Consider the following 16,311-nt stretch of genomic DNA (forward strand, 5'->3'; position numbering starts at 1 on the left):
CCCCCATCCTCTCAGGACTTCTCCAGGTTATCTATTTATTGACCATTCATTCTGATTGGTTTACAAGGAAGTTATACAATAATGAGCATTCATTCTGAATTGCTTGTGGGGTGTTTAGACGTCTTCCCATTAGTGATTCACACTTTTCAACGTATTCCCATTGCTTTCCAAACCATAAAAAGTCTGTTGTTTTCAAGTGGATTTGTTGCGCCAGAGTGAGCAGAGTCTTTTAATCCACTTTACTTGCGCAAACCTGAACATCCGGTATGCACTTGAATCCCTCCCATAAAATACAGACAAACTACTCTAGAGGGACCTTCAGTCTCTCAGCCCCGATCTAATTTGCGGATGAAAGTCGTACCCTACCTTAGTGAAGCATGTTGAACGCTCAAAACTGCTGTATAAATGCTAAGTTTAAAAACTAAATCTACTCTTTTTTACAAAAATCACACGTGCCAACACTAAACTACTAGGGTAAATGCTCCCTTGGATGTCCCAGACAGTGCCAGGTTAATATTAATACTACTGAGTGACTTTCTTTTGTTTGTAATGCACCAGGAAGTGGTTTTTTCTTCCTCATTGCATTGATTCAAATGACCGTATCACTTTCTGAAGCAACCTGCCAACAGGAACCTCTTGCCATCATCTTTGAGAAATCCTGGAGAATGGGAGAGGTGCCGGAGGATTGGAGACGGGCAAACGTCGTCCCGCTCTTTAAAAAGGGTAAAAAAGAAGATCCGGGGAATTCCAGGCCGGTTAGTCTGACTTCAATACTGGGAAAGATATTAGAACGGATAATAAAAGAGTCCATTGGCAACTATCTAGATGACAATGCTGTGATTAGTAGGAGCCAGCATGGGTTTGTCAAAAAAAAATCCTGTCAAACTCATCTCTTTTTTTGATCGGGTCACTAGCTTAGTAGATGGTGCAAATGCTGTAGATGTCATCTATCTAGATTTCAGCAAAGCGTTTGACAAAGTCCCCCACGACCTTTTGATTAGCAAACTGGTCAAATGCAGACTAGATGGAAATACTGTCAGGTGGATTCACAACTGGTTGGAAAACCGTACTCAAAGAGTGGTCGTCGGTGGCTCTGCTTCGGACTGGAAGGAGGTTTCGAGTGGAGTGCCACAGGGTTCTGTCCTGGGGCCGATACTCTTCAACATTTTTATCAATGACTTAGATGACGGGGTGGAGTGAAGCCTTATGAAGTCTGTGGATAATACGAAACTGGGAGGGATAGCTAACACAATGGAAGACAGGAATAAAATCCAAAGGGACCTGGATAGACTAGAAAATTGGGCTGAAATTAATAAAATGAAATTCAATAAAGACAAATGCAAGATTCTGCATTTATGCCACAAAAACAAAATGCACGGGTACAGGATGGGAAATACCCGGCTTAGCAGTAGTGCGTGTGAGAAGGACCTTGGAATTGTAGTGGATCGCAAGTTGAACATGACCCAGCAGTGTGATGCTGTGGCAAAAAAGGCAAATGCGGTTTTGGGATGCATAAACAGAGCTATAGTTTCCAGGTTGAGGGAAGTAATAGTCCCACTATATTCTGCATTAGTCAGGCCTCATCTGGAATACTGCATTCAGTTCTGGGCGCCTCATTTTAAGAAAGATATAGACAAGTTGGAGCGGGTTCAGAAGAGGGTGACGAGGATGATAGCCGGTATGGAGAACAAGTCTTATGAGGAAAGGTTGAAGGAACTTGGCATGTTCAGTCTGGTGAAGAGAAGGTTGAGGGGTGACATGATTGCACTCTTTAAGTACCTGAAGGGCTGTCACATAGAGGAGGGTACAGATTTGTTCTCTGCTGCCCCAGAGGGTAGGACTAGGTCTAATGGTTTTAAGTTGCAGGAGTGTAGATTCAGATTGGACATTAGAAGGAACTTCTTGACAGTAAGGGCAATTTGGCAATGGAACCGACTGCCTAGGGAGGTAGTGGGATCCCCTTCGGTGGATGTCTTCAAGCAGAGGCTGGACAGCTATCTGCGGGAGATGCTCTAGCTGTGGATTTCCTGCTGTGAGCAGGGGGTTGGACTCGATGGCCTACAAGGCCCCTTCCAACTCTGATTCTATGAACAAAGATATCATACAGCCATATCTTTTGGGACTTCTTCCTCTCTTGTGCCTGTGGCTACAGCAGAACACACACAAATTCTGTAGGTTAGCCTTTGCCACCTTGGTGCCCTTTGGATGTGCTGGACTTAGGGTTGCCAGGCTCAGGGCCTGAGACTGATCCTGTATCTTTAGGGGAAGAGAAGGTCAGCCAAGTGCAGGTGTAATGGGAAAAACCACAAGGTGGAATTCTCCCTTCCCCCTGCATAACTTTTAAAGATCCTCTTGGAGGCCAGGCCTGGCAACCAAGAGGTCTTCTGTATCTTTAAAAGTTGTGCAGGGGGAAGGGAGAATTCCACCTTGTAGTTTTTCCCATTACAGCGTTGCAAGAACACCTGCACTTGGCTGACTTTCTCTTCTCCTAAAGATACAGGATCAGTCTCAGGCCCTGAGCCTGGCAACCCTAGTTGGACAACAACTCCCATCAGCCACAGGCAGCACAACTGTGAGGGCGCCACCTTGGCAAAGGCTGCTCCAGATGAAGCCTTTTCCTGGCATGGAGAGATGTGAGTGGAGGGAGGAAAAACCTCACTTCTAAATTTGTGTACATCAAGCTGCTCTTAAAACACAGGCGCAGAGCCAGTCACAAAGGTAGCAGGCTACAGCCCTACCATTAAGGCTGCCTGCCCCCGCCCCTCTTTTAATGGGTCTGCTTCTGTGCCTTTAAACAGCAGCTTGATCTGCAGGGGATCAAACCATGGAAATGTTTTACCTTTTTTTCTGATGATCAAGTTGCTGCTAAGGACACAGGAGCAGGCCAGGGCAGTTCTTTTCCCCTGATCAGTTGGCAAGCCTGTTTACTAGGATGGTAATTCACCCCAGTACAGGTTATTGTGATAGGACTGGGGGGTTGAGATGGATGGTGTCTTTGAGTTCCCTTTCCAGCCTCTGATTTGGAATCTGCAGTGGGTTGCCAGGCCCAGCCTCCAAGAGGACTTCTGTATCTTTAAAAGTTGTGCAGGGGGAAGGGAGAATTCCACCTTGTGGTTTTTCCCATTACAGGGTTGCAAGAACACCTGCACTTGGCTGACTTTCTCTTCTCCTAAAGATACAGGTTCAGTCTCAGGCCATGAACCTGGCAACCCTACGGGTCATACTAGTTTCCTTTGTTAAGCTAATGAGTACAGCCAAGTTTGTCAAGTGGCTCCCATTAACATGTGTAAGGTTTTCAGTAGGAGAGCAATGCTTGTCATAGAAATTCTGGCAAGAAAGTGATCCCCCCCACCCCACTAAGTAAGCAGTTTCTCTGCATATTTAGAGTTAGTCTGAGGGAAAAGCTGGGAACTGAAAACAGACAGAGAGCCTGGCTTGTTCTCTGTGCCTGAATCTCAAGCCGTGGCTTTTGGGTACCTCCCGAAAAGCATGATAGGGAAGCAGGATCTGTTGGACTGTTAATGCTATGAGCCCTTCCAGGTGGTATATATGTGTAAATAAAACCATATATTCTAAAGATACCACAGTTTTCGCTGAGCATCATTCCAAGAAAACCAAACCCTAGGTAAGCACAATAACCCTTGGAAGTCTCGCACTGTTCAGAGACTGGAGTTTGGGCAACGTTATTTTCTTTCCTCCAAACTGAAGAGTTCTCCTTCAGTTTGTGTGTTTTAATTCCTAACTGGCTGCCCACTTGCTACTGGGCCAAGTTCAAGGTTCTAGTCTTGATGTACAAAGCCCTATACAGCTTGGGACCAGGATACCTGAAAGACCGTCTCACCCCTTATATACTCAGTCGATCACTGTGCTATGCAGCTGAGGGCCTCCTGCAGATACCGTCTTATCAGGAGGTTCATTCTGCACAATATAGGAAACGGACCTTTAGTGTGGCAGCACCTACCCTGTGGAATTCCCTCCCTTTGAATATTAGGCAAACAGCATCTCTGCTATCTTTTCGGCACCTTTTGAAGACTTTCCTCATTCAACAAGCCTTTTAAGTTGAGACCTATCCCAGTCTGCGTCTGTGTTAGAATTGCTTAATATGTTTTTTAATAATGTCTTTAACTCTTTAAAAAAGTTTTTAAAATGTTTTTAACGCTGTTTTGTTTTAATGTATTTTAAGATCTGTTTTGATGATGTTTTAAAGTGTTTTTAGCACGTTGCTTGCCGCCCTGGGCTCCTGCTGGGAGGAAGGGCGGGATACAAATTAAATAATAAATAACAGGGAGCTAAACGTTTGTTATATATGCATGGTTTATAATCCATCTGAAGAACAGTGCTAGAAGACCTTGAGGTGAGGTCATGTGTTTATGGCTAGAATGTGGCAGATCTCTTTATGGTAGGAGAGACAAGCACTGCAAGAGTTCATCTGCAAGGCCAGGGAGAAAAACTACATACAGAAATAATTCAGTGCATGGGCCAATGTGCAACTGTGGGTTCGCAGCAAAGCATTTCCTTCAACAAACGCAAACACTGTAGGGAATCAGATCATAACCTGGGCAGTTCTGTTTTTTGGCCTTTCTTCAAATATGGTTGCCAGTTGACTCCTTTACATTTAAGAATATCTTGATCAGGATAAATTGACAAGCAAAGTATTTTCAGGGCATGGAAGTAAGCAAGCACCATCACCTGATTAAAACCAGGAGACAAATCTGCTGTTAAAAGCACAGGAGCAAGGTATGGTAACGAAGTTGGCAACCTTGTGAATAGCATTTTGGTGTCACTGGACAGGCGAGGCTGTGCTTTACTCAGGAAACCAGAGTTTTTTGTTTTTATTTCAGCAATTTATATACCGTTTAATACCAGAGTCTCTAAGTGGTGTACAGTAGGGTTAAAAAAGATACAGTAATGATAAAATCAGTTAAAACTAACTATTAAGATAGGTTCAGTGCTGAGGCTTGCTCCCAAGTAAGCCTGCATAGAATTGGGGCCACTGTATGACATGATGCAGAGAGCTTGCTTTTACTGGATGTGAGACATAGCCTATTAATGTGGAAAAACTGCACTGATTTGATAGATCTGTATCTTGCCTTTCTCCAAAACAGAGCACGGGGTGGTGGTGGTTAAAACAACAAAGAGAATCATAATTATTTTAAAAAACCAGCAATTCAAATCAAATGCAGCACTGTCCAACACGCCCTTTGCAAAGAAGTGAGTATTTTGCAGAGCGTGTCTTTTCCTGATCAGAACTTCTGCAGTGAGGGGAGAAACCAGACCAGAGTGGGATTCTCCCCCCCCAATTTGAGCAACTCTTAAGGGCACAGAAGCTTCCTCTTGTTGCTGCCCTCCCCCACCCCACCCTGGGGATCCAGCCTTGGCAGCAACTCTCCCTCCCACTATAGCTCTCCGGGTAAGGAACAAGAAATGACCAGCTTATTCCAGGATTCGAAGCAGGCAGTTCTCAGCAGCAAACAGTCCATTGTGAGCAAGGAGACAGCTCAGAAAATTGGCATCTGGACGCTCCTTGGACATTACAGCTTCATGGGGTGGAATGATCTCTGGGCAATTTTTGGTAATAGGAGAACTTCTTCAAACACTGAAAGCTATGAACATCAGCAGCTGATTCCTGGAAGCAAATAGAATATAATTACATTTGCGCACCACCCCAATCTCTGAGAGGTGCAAGACTTACAATGGTTCCTGCTCTTTCCCAGGGTTTGGTTTCCTTGGAAAAAAGGTCAGCAGAAACTATGGTGTCTTATAGGATATATGGTTCTTATTTACACACAATCCAACCTGCGCTTACATTGCAAGGGTTCATAACATTATCAGTCTATTGGAACTTGCACCCCATTTGGGGGTCCAGAGAGCAAGCAAGCCTCTCCAGTTCCCAGCCTTTCCTCAAGTCTAGAATAAAAAACACACAAGTCTCTCCTTGGCTCCAGGAAGGGGGGGCCTACAGCCAGGTGATGGGGGAGGAGGGGGCCTCTCCAGAAAAGAATTCTAGTAGCCCCAGGATCTCTCTTGGCCACATCCCTTCGGATATGCAGATTTACCATTCAATAAGTCCATCAACTCTCTGGCTAGCTTAACAAAGGAAACTAGTCTGACCGGTAGAGCAGGTTTCTTGTTTGCATATCCCAACTTCAGATACAAGATCACAGGCTGGAAGGGGACTCACAGAAACCATCTATCTCAACCCTCAGTCCCAGAACAATACCAAGCAGCTAGGTATCCCTGCTTCTTTTTAGATGGCACAGATGGGTAGAATTCAGAAATGAATGATCAACATAGGAAGCTGCCTTTTACTGAGTCAGACCATCGGCCCATTGAGCGCAGTCTTCCTACACTGAATGGCAGCAGCTCTCTAGGGTTTCAGGCAGGGGTCTCTCTCAGCCCTACTCGGAGATGCCGGGGAGTGAACCTGGGGTGCGAAGCAGAGGCTCTGCCACTGAGCTAGCGGATTGAGGAAGCTATGGCCCTCCAGATGTTGCTAGACTACAGCTTCCGTCATCCCTGGCCATTGGCTATGCTGGATCATCTGGAGGGCCACCGGCTTCACAGCCCTGGTCTCCCCAGTGACATGGATCAGGCCTAAAAACAGACTTGTGGAGCTAAGAACAAGTGGGTTTCAGAGGCTCCAGAACCTCCCACGTTGACAGGAAATGTGACACAGTAGCCATCTGCTTTGCAAACAGAAAAAGCCATCAATCGCACCCTTCCTGCCTCGCCAGCCGTCCCAGCTCTGACTGTGGCGATATTAAGGTCGCATTAGCGGAACTCTGACAGTTCTGAAGTATCCCTGTGGAGAGAGGGTGTCATGGGGGTGGGGTGGGGTGGGAGAGAGGGAAGGCCAGTGGTGGCGACATAGGGGGGAGCTGACTCAGTGGTTGGTGGCCTTGTAGCTGAGTCAGGGTGACCAGATGTAAATAAGGAGGCGATGCCTAAGGAAACCTTGGCAGGAAATCTTGGCAGTATGAATATGAATACAAAAGAGCGTTAAAAAGGTCTCTGCCCTGAGGATCATACAATCTAAATTTTGCCAGAGGAAAGACAGCAAAGGCTGAGACAAAGGGGGAATGACAGAGGGAAAGGTAATGGGACAATGTGCACAAATGCAGTAGTTATAGCAGAATCCTGCTCATGAGGAAGTGTCATAGTTCAGAAGGGCCGTAGCTCACCTGTGGAACACCTGTTGTGCATGCAAAATGATCCCAGGTTTAATCCCTGGTTTCCCCAAATAGGTCCGAGAAAGACTTGTGCCTGAAACCTTGGAGACGAGCTGCCAGCCAGTGTTGACGATACTGGGGTAAATGGACCAATGGTCTGGCTCAGTATAAATCAGCTTTCTATGTTCCTGTGCTAAGGGTCTTGCCGAAGGATTTTCTGCTGTTGTAGCAATTGTAGTGTCCTGTGCTATATACTGGGTGATTTTAATTGTATCTTTACAAACAAACCATGCACAACTTGAACAGGGCCGGTGCCAGAGAGCGGCCAGGTTGGGCTCTGGCCAAGGGACCCCTGAAGGGCCACTCCTTAGGGTGGGTGGGTGGGTAGTGCTCCCTTCTGCGATCTGTGGCAACGTCAGCTCCCGACCCTGCCACGGATCACGAGAAGGAGCTCCCAGGCACCCCCCCTGCTGCTGCTCAGGCCCACGACACCCGCCTGCATGCCCCACCCACCTCTCCCTTGACGTAAATGCTGGTTGTGCTGCAGGCTCAAGCCTGCCATCAACCAAGATGGCGGCCGAGGTTTCCCTAAGAGGTTGATGCCTCTTCCGCCATCTTGGTTGATGGTAGGAATGCACGTGTGTAGTTAGGTAGGTGGGACGTGCATGTGGGTGCCGGGGCCCAAGGCAGGCTGGAGCCGAAGGGCCCCAGTATACCTGGCGCCGGCCCTGTCTCTGCTTTCTGCCCAACCAATCCCACCACTGCTGGGTTCAATGCCCAACGTCTTTCGTAATATGGATTCAAAAAAGGAGGTAATGGGAAAGACTTTGAGGCCCTGGGGAGCTGCTATCAGTCAGAACGGATTATTCTGGTCTAGGAGATCAGACTTGGTGCAAGGCAGCTATCACTAAGTGCTTAGAGGACTTTTCTACCTCTCTGCAAGAATGAATGCAGATGGTGCTTTGCATCTAAGCCACGTCTTTACGTGTCAGTAGCTTGCAAGTGGGGATGTCGTTGCCTCCCTCCAAGGCATCCAGTTAAATGTTATCTAGATCCGCCGGGTGTTTTTGGGTGGGGGCTCGTGTCAAAGTTGATAAGAACCCAACCCTGGACGGGGCTGGAGGAAGGGAGAAAAGGCAAACAGACGCAAAACCATTCCCCTAAAAAATGCACACCAGTACATAGTTCTGTGCTTAGAAAAACTCACTGAGCTTTTAACAAAAGCAACCGTTAGCTTTTAATTAGAAATGCAATCCAGTCTTGCAGAGAAGTGTCACTATTTAAGACTACCAGCATTAAGTATCCAGCTTCTGCTGGATTATTTCCCTCAACCTCTGACTTTCTCTATGCTAATTTATCACAAACAATAGGAAAACTCATTGTCACCCCATTCACTTGCCAGAGGAAGTGAAGCCTGGCATTTTTCCTGGCACTCGGGCAGACGACATCACACTCCTGCTCTGAAGGAAAAAAAAAAAGTCCCAGAGCTGCCCACCTCCACTTTCTTGCTGCTCCACTGTGCTAGTGTTATATCTGGCACATGGGAACAGAGCCTGTGCCAAAGGGTGGCCAGGTTGGGTCCTGGCTGAGGGCCCCGCAGCCCACAGTGCCCCCCAAAGAGTCCCTCGTTAGGGTGGGGGAGTAGCACTCCCCTGCCGCGATCCGCAGCCGGGTCCCTGCCGTGGATCGCAGGGAGGGAGCTTCCAGGTGGCCCGCCCATTCGCTCGCTCCACCTACCTCTCCTGTCTTCTGCTGCTGCGCACGCTGTGTATGCAGGGCTGCCATCAACCAAGATGGCAGCGGAGGCTTCTCTAAGGGGCTCATACCCCTGCCGCCATCTTAGTTGATGGCAGGCATGCGCACGCGTGTCTGCGTAATGTACTGCACATGCTTGCCATCAACCAAGATGGTGGCAGGGGTATCAGTCCCTTAGAGAAGCCTCCGCTGCCATCTTGGTTGATGGCAGCAACACGCGGCGCTCGCAGGAGCAGGACGCAGGAGAGAGGTAGGTGGAACAGGCAGGTGATGCGCTCCCGGGGCAGGCTGCTGCCCAAGGGCCCCGGCATGCTTGGCGCCGGCCCTGCATGGGAAGCTGCCTTATGCTGAGTCAGACCATTGGTTCATCTAGCTCAGCACTGTCTGCACTGACTGGCAGCAGGTCTCTGGGGTTTCAGGCAGGAGACATTCTCAGCCCTCCCTGGAGATGCTGAGAATCAAATCTGGGGCCTTCTACATGCCAGGCAGGCGCTCTGCCACTGAACTGCAGCCCCTCTTTGCCTCACAACCTGAGAGCAGCAGCTAGGAGGCCCATGATGACCCTTTTAGAGGTGGGTAATGGGAATAAGATTCCTCTTTCAACAAGCCTTTGAAGTTAAGACCTATCCCAATCTGTGTCTGTGCTGGAATTGCTTTTAATATGTTTTTTTAAACCTCCTCCCCCAAAAAACAATGTTTTTTAACCTTTTTTATTTAAGAAGTTTTTAAAGCTTTTTTAAAGAATGTTTTTAAAGTTGTTTTGTTTTAAAGTATTTTAAGGTCTGTTTTTATGAAGTTTTAATGTGTTTTAGAGCTTCTGTTTGCTGCCCTGGGTTTCTGCTGGGAGGAAGGGTGGGATATTAATTAATTAAATAAAGAAATAAATAAAAATAAGATACAAAAAGGACAGGCGGACATGTTGGTCCAATTTGGAAAAGGGCCAGCTGCCTTATCCTGAGCGAGGCCATCGGTTCATCGAGCTCTATATTGCCTACACTGACTGGCAGCAGCTCTCCAGGATTTCAGATAGGGAGCCTTTTCCCAGCTCTAACTGGCATTGCCAGGAGTAGGTCTTCTGCATCCAAAGCAGCTGTTTTACCATCGAGGTACAGCCCTTTTAAAAAAAGGGTACATGCAGGGAAGAAAAACATCCAAAAGCCCAAACAAAGCTTTCAAGTATCCCAGAATTCTTCAGCAGGCTCAGGATGCAGCAAATCAGATGAGCAGAGGATGTCCCTGCTACACAGTCCACAATTTATTTTTATTTTTTTTAAAAAAGGAATGATGAAGATGTAATTAGATTAACCTCACTGTGTGCCAAGCAGGCTTCAGGATGCAACCAGAGCAAAGAAGCTGGGCCAAAGAAGCAATAACGGCAGATCCCCATGCTTCTAAATAAAATCTATTACTATAGATTATGCCTTTCCAGCAGTAATCAGAACAGACGGCTCCCTTGGGATGCTTGGACGAGAAGTAGAGAGAAATGTGGTAGTCTTTACATTATCATAGAATAGTAGAGTTGGAAGGGGCCTATAAGGCCATCAAGTCCAACCCCCTGCTCAATGCAGGAATCCAAATCAAAGCATTCCCGACAGATGGCTGTCCAGCTGCCTCTTGAAGGCCTCCAGTGTCGGAGAGCCCACTACCTCTCTAGTAATTGGTTCCATTGTCATATGGCTCTAATAGGACGTTTTTCCGGATGTCCAGTCGAAATCTGGTTTCCTGCAACTTGAGCCCATTATTCCGTGTCCTGCACTCCATTAGCAAAGTGGAAGATTAATTTTAGGTGGGAGAAGCAGTGACGGCTGATTTGTTAGGGTGAATGGAGCACTGCTCCACTAAACGCAAGTCTGCCGCTCTCAGCCAGTCCCCCACCTGCCTGCCTTCTTACTTACAACTAGTCCAGGGGGCAGCCCAGGTTGGCATCTCGGTGTTACTGCTCTTGTAGAACTCAGCAGGGTGGAGAATGGGGACAATCCTAGAATCAGTTGGCTCCGCTTGTCATTGGCTCTCAATCTGCCCATTACTGGCTCTGGTTCCGCCTACTGTTGGCCTTCTTGCCTTCTGCCCTGCCAGTCCCAACAGGCACCAGCCTCCACAGTGGTGCACTAAGTAAAAAAAGTAAATAAATGTCTAAATTTTGTAACTGGGAAAATATGTAGATGCCAAAGATTTAACAGTACATAGCAGAATATGAACAGACAATGGGTGGTGTTCCACTAAGTCCATTAATATTAATGAACCTAAGTTAGACATGTCTATTCACTTCAATAGGTCTACTCTGAACAGGACTTAGTTAAATACCACCAAAACAGATGGCATGCGAGTAGCTCATAAGAACATAAGAAGAGCCTGCTGGATCAGGCCAGTGGCCCATCTAGTCCAGCATCCTGTTCTCACAGTGGCCTACCAGGTGCCTGGGGGAAGCCCGCAAGCAGGACCCGAGTGCAAGAACACTCTCCCCTCCTGAGGCGTCCGGCAACTGGTTTTCAGAAGCATGCTGCCTCTGACTAGGGTGGCACAGCACAGCCATCACGGCTAGTAGCCATTGATAGCCCTGTCCTCCATGAATTTGTCTAATCTTCTTTTAAAGCCGTCCAAGCTGGTGGGCATGACTGCATCTTGTGGGAGCAAATTCCATAGTTTAACTATGCGCTGAGTAAAGAAGTACTTCCTTTTGTCTGTCCTGAATCTTCCAACATTCAGCTTCTTTGAATGTCCACGCGTTCTAGTATTATGAGAGAGGGAGAAGAACTTTTCTCTATCCACTTTCTCAATACCATGCATAATTTTATACACTTCTATCATGTCTCCTCTGACCCGCCTTTTCTCTAAACTAAAAAGCCCCAAATGCTGCAACCTTTCCTCCTAAGGGAGTCGCTCCATCCCCTTGATCATTCTGGTTGCCCTCTTCTGAACCTTTTCCAACTCTAGAATATCCTTTTTGAGATGAGGTGACCAGAACTGTACACAGTATTCCAAATGCGGCCGCACCATAGATTTATACAACGGCATTATGATATCGGCTGTTTTATTTTCAATACCTTTCCTAATTATCGCTAGCATGGAATTTGCCTTTTTCACAGCTGCCGCACACTGGGTCGACATTTTCATCGTGCTGTCCACTACAACCCCGAGGTCTCTCTCCTGGTCGGTCACCGCCAGTTCAGACCCCATGAGCGTATATGTGAAATTCAGATTTTTTGCTCCAATATGCATAATTTTACACTTGTTTATATTGAATTGCATTTGCCATTTTTCTGCCCATTCACTCAGTTTGGAGAGATCTTTTTGGAGCTCTTCACAATCCCTTTTTGTTTTAACAACCCTGAACAATTTAGTGTCGTCAGCAAACTTGGCCACTTCACTGCTCACTCCTAATTCTAGGTCATTAATGAACAAGTTGAAAAGTACAGGTCCCAATACCGATCCTTGAGGGACTCCACTTTCTACAGCCCTCCATTGGGAGAACTGTCCATTGAGTCCTACTCTCTGCTTTCTGCTTCTTAACCAATTCCTTATCCACAAGAGGACCTCTCCTCTTATTCCATGACTGCTAAGCTTCCTCAGAAGCCTTTGGTGAGGTACCTTGTCAAACGCTTTTTGAAAGTCTAAGTACACTATGTCCACTGGATCACCTCTATCTATATGCTTGTTGACACTCTCAAAGAATTCTAATAGGTTACTGAGACAGGACTTTCCCTTGCAGAAGCCATGCTGGCTCTGCTTCAGCAAGGCTTGTTCTTCTATGTGCTTAGTTAATCTAGCTTTAATAATACTTTCTACCAGTTTTCCAGGGACAGAAGTTAAGCTAACTGGCCTGTAATTTCCGGGATCCCCTCTGGATCCCTTTTTGAAGATTGGCGTTACATTTGCCACTTTCCAGTCCTCAGGCACGGAGGAGGACCCGAGGGACAAGTTACATATTTTAGTTAGCAGATCAGAAATTTCACATTTGAGTTCTTTGAGAACTCTCGGGTGGATGCCATCTGGGCCCGGTGATTTCTCAGTTTTTATATTGTCCATTAAGCCTAGAACTTCCTCTCTCGTTACCACTATTTGTCTCAGTTCCTCAGAATCCCTTCCTGCAAATGTTAGTTCAGGTTCAGGGATCTGCCCTATATCTTCCACTGTGAAGACAGATGCAAAGAATTCATTTAGCTTCTCTGCAATCTCCTTACCGTTTTTTAGTACACCTTTGACTCCCTTATCATCCAAGGGTCCAATCGCCTCCCTAGATAGTCTCCTGCTTTGAATGTATTTATAGAATTTTTTGTTGTTGGTTTTTATGTTCTTAGCAATGTGCTCCTCAAATTATTTTTTAGCATCCCTTATTGTCTTCTTGCATTTCTTTTGCCTCTTTCAGATTAGAGCAATGATATTGGATGTATTTAAAATCTACCCACTTGAAAAAGCACAATGGAAAATCAAAGTGGGTAGTGTCACCTACCGGTTAACCTCCAAAAGGTAAGGCCATCTTCAGGTATTGGAAGATAATATTTTTCCTCTTCTAGGTTAAATATTCTCTCAAACACACAAAAACCAGATAGCTTAGTCCATTATTTTTATGTTCATACTAGGGGATACCACCCCTGCTTGCTTCGCTCGCCAATACTACCTACCATCACTAAACTCCCCCCACCCCTCTCCACCAACAGATCCCCCCATGGTAACCTTTTAGACCTTCTCCTTTCACCTCCTGTAACTGTTAAGTCCCCTCCCTTCCCCCCTATAGACCTTGCTAACCCCATCCCTTTTACCCCTTAAAGCTCCCCCCCTCCCCCGGGTCGCTGGAGTTGCTGCCACGCCTCCAAGCCACTGCATAGCTTGCTGGCTCACTCAGAGGTCCTTGCTGCCATGTTCTACCTCTGACATCATGCAGTGACATCATGGACAGCTTGAGTGAAAAAACCTCAAAGCCAGTAATGGATAATACAGTATATGCAGCTAACTACTGAGGATCTGGTGCCCCCTACTGGCCACTGGAAAGCATGGCCAACTGGTTGCCTGCATTGTAAATACGGTACAGTACTGTAACAATACATTTAGCATTAAGTCGGTGACACATCATAACTTTCATTCAAAGCCAACCTCAAACTGAAACATCTAAAGTTAGTGCTTCAAAAGTCTGAAGCATATGATCCAGGAATCCTCTCTATTGTTACATTTGGGTTAACACATACTATCCAATTATTTATATGTAGACTAATCTGATCAGGCACAAAACTGAGATGAGGGGAGGAATCCCTTTTTCAGTGCAAAGAAACGCAGCAAGAAACATGCATGAGGAAAGTGATCTCTTCTTCCACTGCCAGCTCAGTGTTCTTGCTACCCCCTTCAGCTCCCCTCACTACTTTTCAGCAGGAAGGGGCCGTAGCCCAGGGCCAGAGCATCTTCTTTGCATGCAGAAGGTCCCAGGTTCAATCCCAGCATCTCCAAATATGGCTGGGAGAGTCTCCTGCCCAAAATCCAGGAAAGCTGCTGCCAGTCGGTGTAGACAATACTAAGCTAGATGGACCAATGGTCTGACTCAGTATGAAGCACAACCCCGTGTTCCTGTGTTCACATGGATCAGCTGAGCAGCAGAGTGGAAAGACTGAAAGGAGGGAAGTAGAAACCCCTTCTTACATGAAACAGCCAAGAAGTGGGGGAAACGCGGGGCGTTGAGCCAGGAGCGTGGGTAGACATGGGGAAGGTGGCAGGTGCCACTTCTAGTCCATGAGCCAGAAGCTTCCCACCCTGGCTCTAGACAGCTAAGCCTTTCACGGTCAATGGTGCATGGCATGGACTGGAAGATGTGAAAAGATGAAGCTGCCCATTGCAACGGAGAATACATATTTTGAAACCTCCCATTGGCAGGTGACTCTCCAAGGACTAAGGCAGTGAAACTCTCCCAACCCTGAGATCCAAGATCCTTTCAACTGGACTCTGAACCGGGGAATGCGTGATCCATGGAGGTTATGGATGGTGTGCATACAAAGCCACAGGACTGGCCTCTGTGCATGCAGGAGTTTGACTGCGTGGAAGATGGATGGAGCAAGACGACGAGAGCGGGAGGTGCGGATCTCATCAACTTTGTTGCTGCCACCACTGAAGGATTTTCATTCTACACAGAACCAGCCGTCATTGGACATAGGGGATGCGGCTACCTCAGGCAGAAGCTGCTGGGGTGAGCATCTGTTGATTCCAGGTGGTCATTATTCTGTGGGAGGGATTCAGCTGCATGGTTACTAGCTGTGATGTCAGAGGTAGTATGTCTCTGAATTCCAGTTGCTGGGAATCACAAGTGGGGAGAGCACGGCTGTTGCGCTCAGGTCCTGCTTGCGGGCTTCCCAGAAGAGGCATCCAGTTGGCCACTGTGAGAACAGGAAGCTGGACTCGATGGGCCACTGGCCTGATCCAGTATGGCTCTTCTTATATTGTTTTGATGCATACCAGAAATTTATATTTGTGCAGTTGAAGTTGGATTAAAGCATTTTGGTGCAACAAACCCACTTTTGTTGTTGTTAAATGAACATTCTGTGGTTAGGAAAGTGATGGGGAAATGCATTAAAAAATGTAGGATAAATGATTGACAGGAAGGCCTATAATCTCCTCACAAGCAAATCAGAACAAATGATCTTTGTTGTATCATCTCTGTCCAGAGAAATCAGAATGAAAGCTCAATAAAGAGCAGATAACATATATCTGCCCTGGGCTCCTACTGGGAGGAAGGGCGGGATATAAATTTACAAATAATCAGTGTGCAAGCAAATCAGGATGAACACTCAATAAACAGGTAACCTGGAAGAGCCTTGGAAGGTGCCATATGCATTCTATGATTTTTTTTTCTACCAGCAGGTGGCAGCAGTGGTTTAAACTGATTGTCGGGAAACTCCAAATTCTGTTAAAGACATGCACACTGTGTCCGTCCCCTTCACAAGTGGCAAGAAAGAATCACTGTAGTTCCAAAGAAAGATGAGGCTCAGACAAGTCAGGCTAAGCCACAACTACATTGGGGGCTGGTGCCCATTAGGACTGGTGGGGCGGAAGGCAGGAAGCCCATCAGTAGGTGGAGCCCCAGCCAATGACTGGCAGAGCCAACTCATTCTAGTTTTGTTGACACCCTCCTCCTCCTCCCTGCTGGGTTCTACAAGGGCAACACAGACTAAGGAGGACAAAGTGGTTGTAAGAAGGAAAGCAGGTGGGGGCTGGCTAGGGGTGGACTGAAGTTGGTGGGGCAGTGCCCCATTTGCCCTCATGGGCCAGCTTCCATTTGTTATGTGCCTTCAAGTCGATTATGACTTATGGCGACCCTATGAGTCAGCGACCTCCAAGAGCATCTGTCATGAACCATCCTGTTCAGAACTTGTAAGTTCCGGTCTGTGGCTTCCTTGATGGAATCAAT

At 46.8% G+C, this 16,311-nt stretch overlaps 1 long non-coding RNA gene across 2 annotated transcripts; it reads left to right on the plus strand.

Annotated features, from left to right (window-relative positions):
- Positions 1-9,070: 9,070 nt before the first annotated feature.
- LOC133385624 (uncharacterized) lies at positions 9,071-15,638 on the plus strand. 2 transcript variants are annotated; one of them, XR_009762926.1, is made up of 3 exons: positions 9,071-9,174; positions 13,291-13,391; positions 14,784-15,638. It is a non-coding gene; the product is annotated as an uncharacterized LOC133385624 (long non-coding RNA). The 2 variants fall into 2 exon arrangements; XR_009762925.1 differs by lacking the exon at positions 9,071-9,174 and adding an exon at positions 9,182-9,496.
- Positions 15,639-16,311: the final 673 nt, after the last annotated feature.

This window comes from Rhineura floridana, chromosome 5 (genome assembly GCF_030035675.1).
Source record: "Rhineura floridana isolate rRhiFlo1 chromosome 5, rRhiFlo1.hap2, whole genome shotgun sequence".
In the NCBI taxonomy this organism is placed as follows: domain Eukaryota; kingdom Metazoa; phylum Chordata; class Lepidosauria; order Squamata; family Rhineuridae; genus Rhineura; species Rhineura floridana.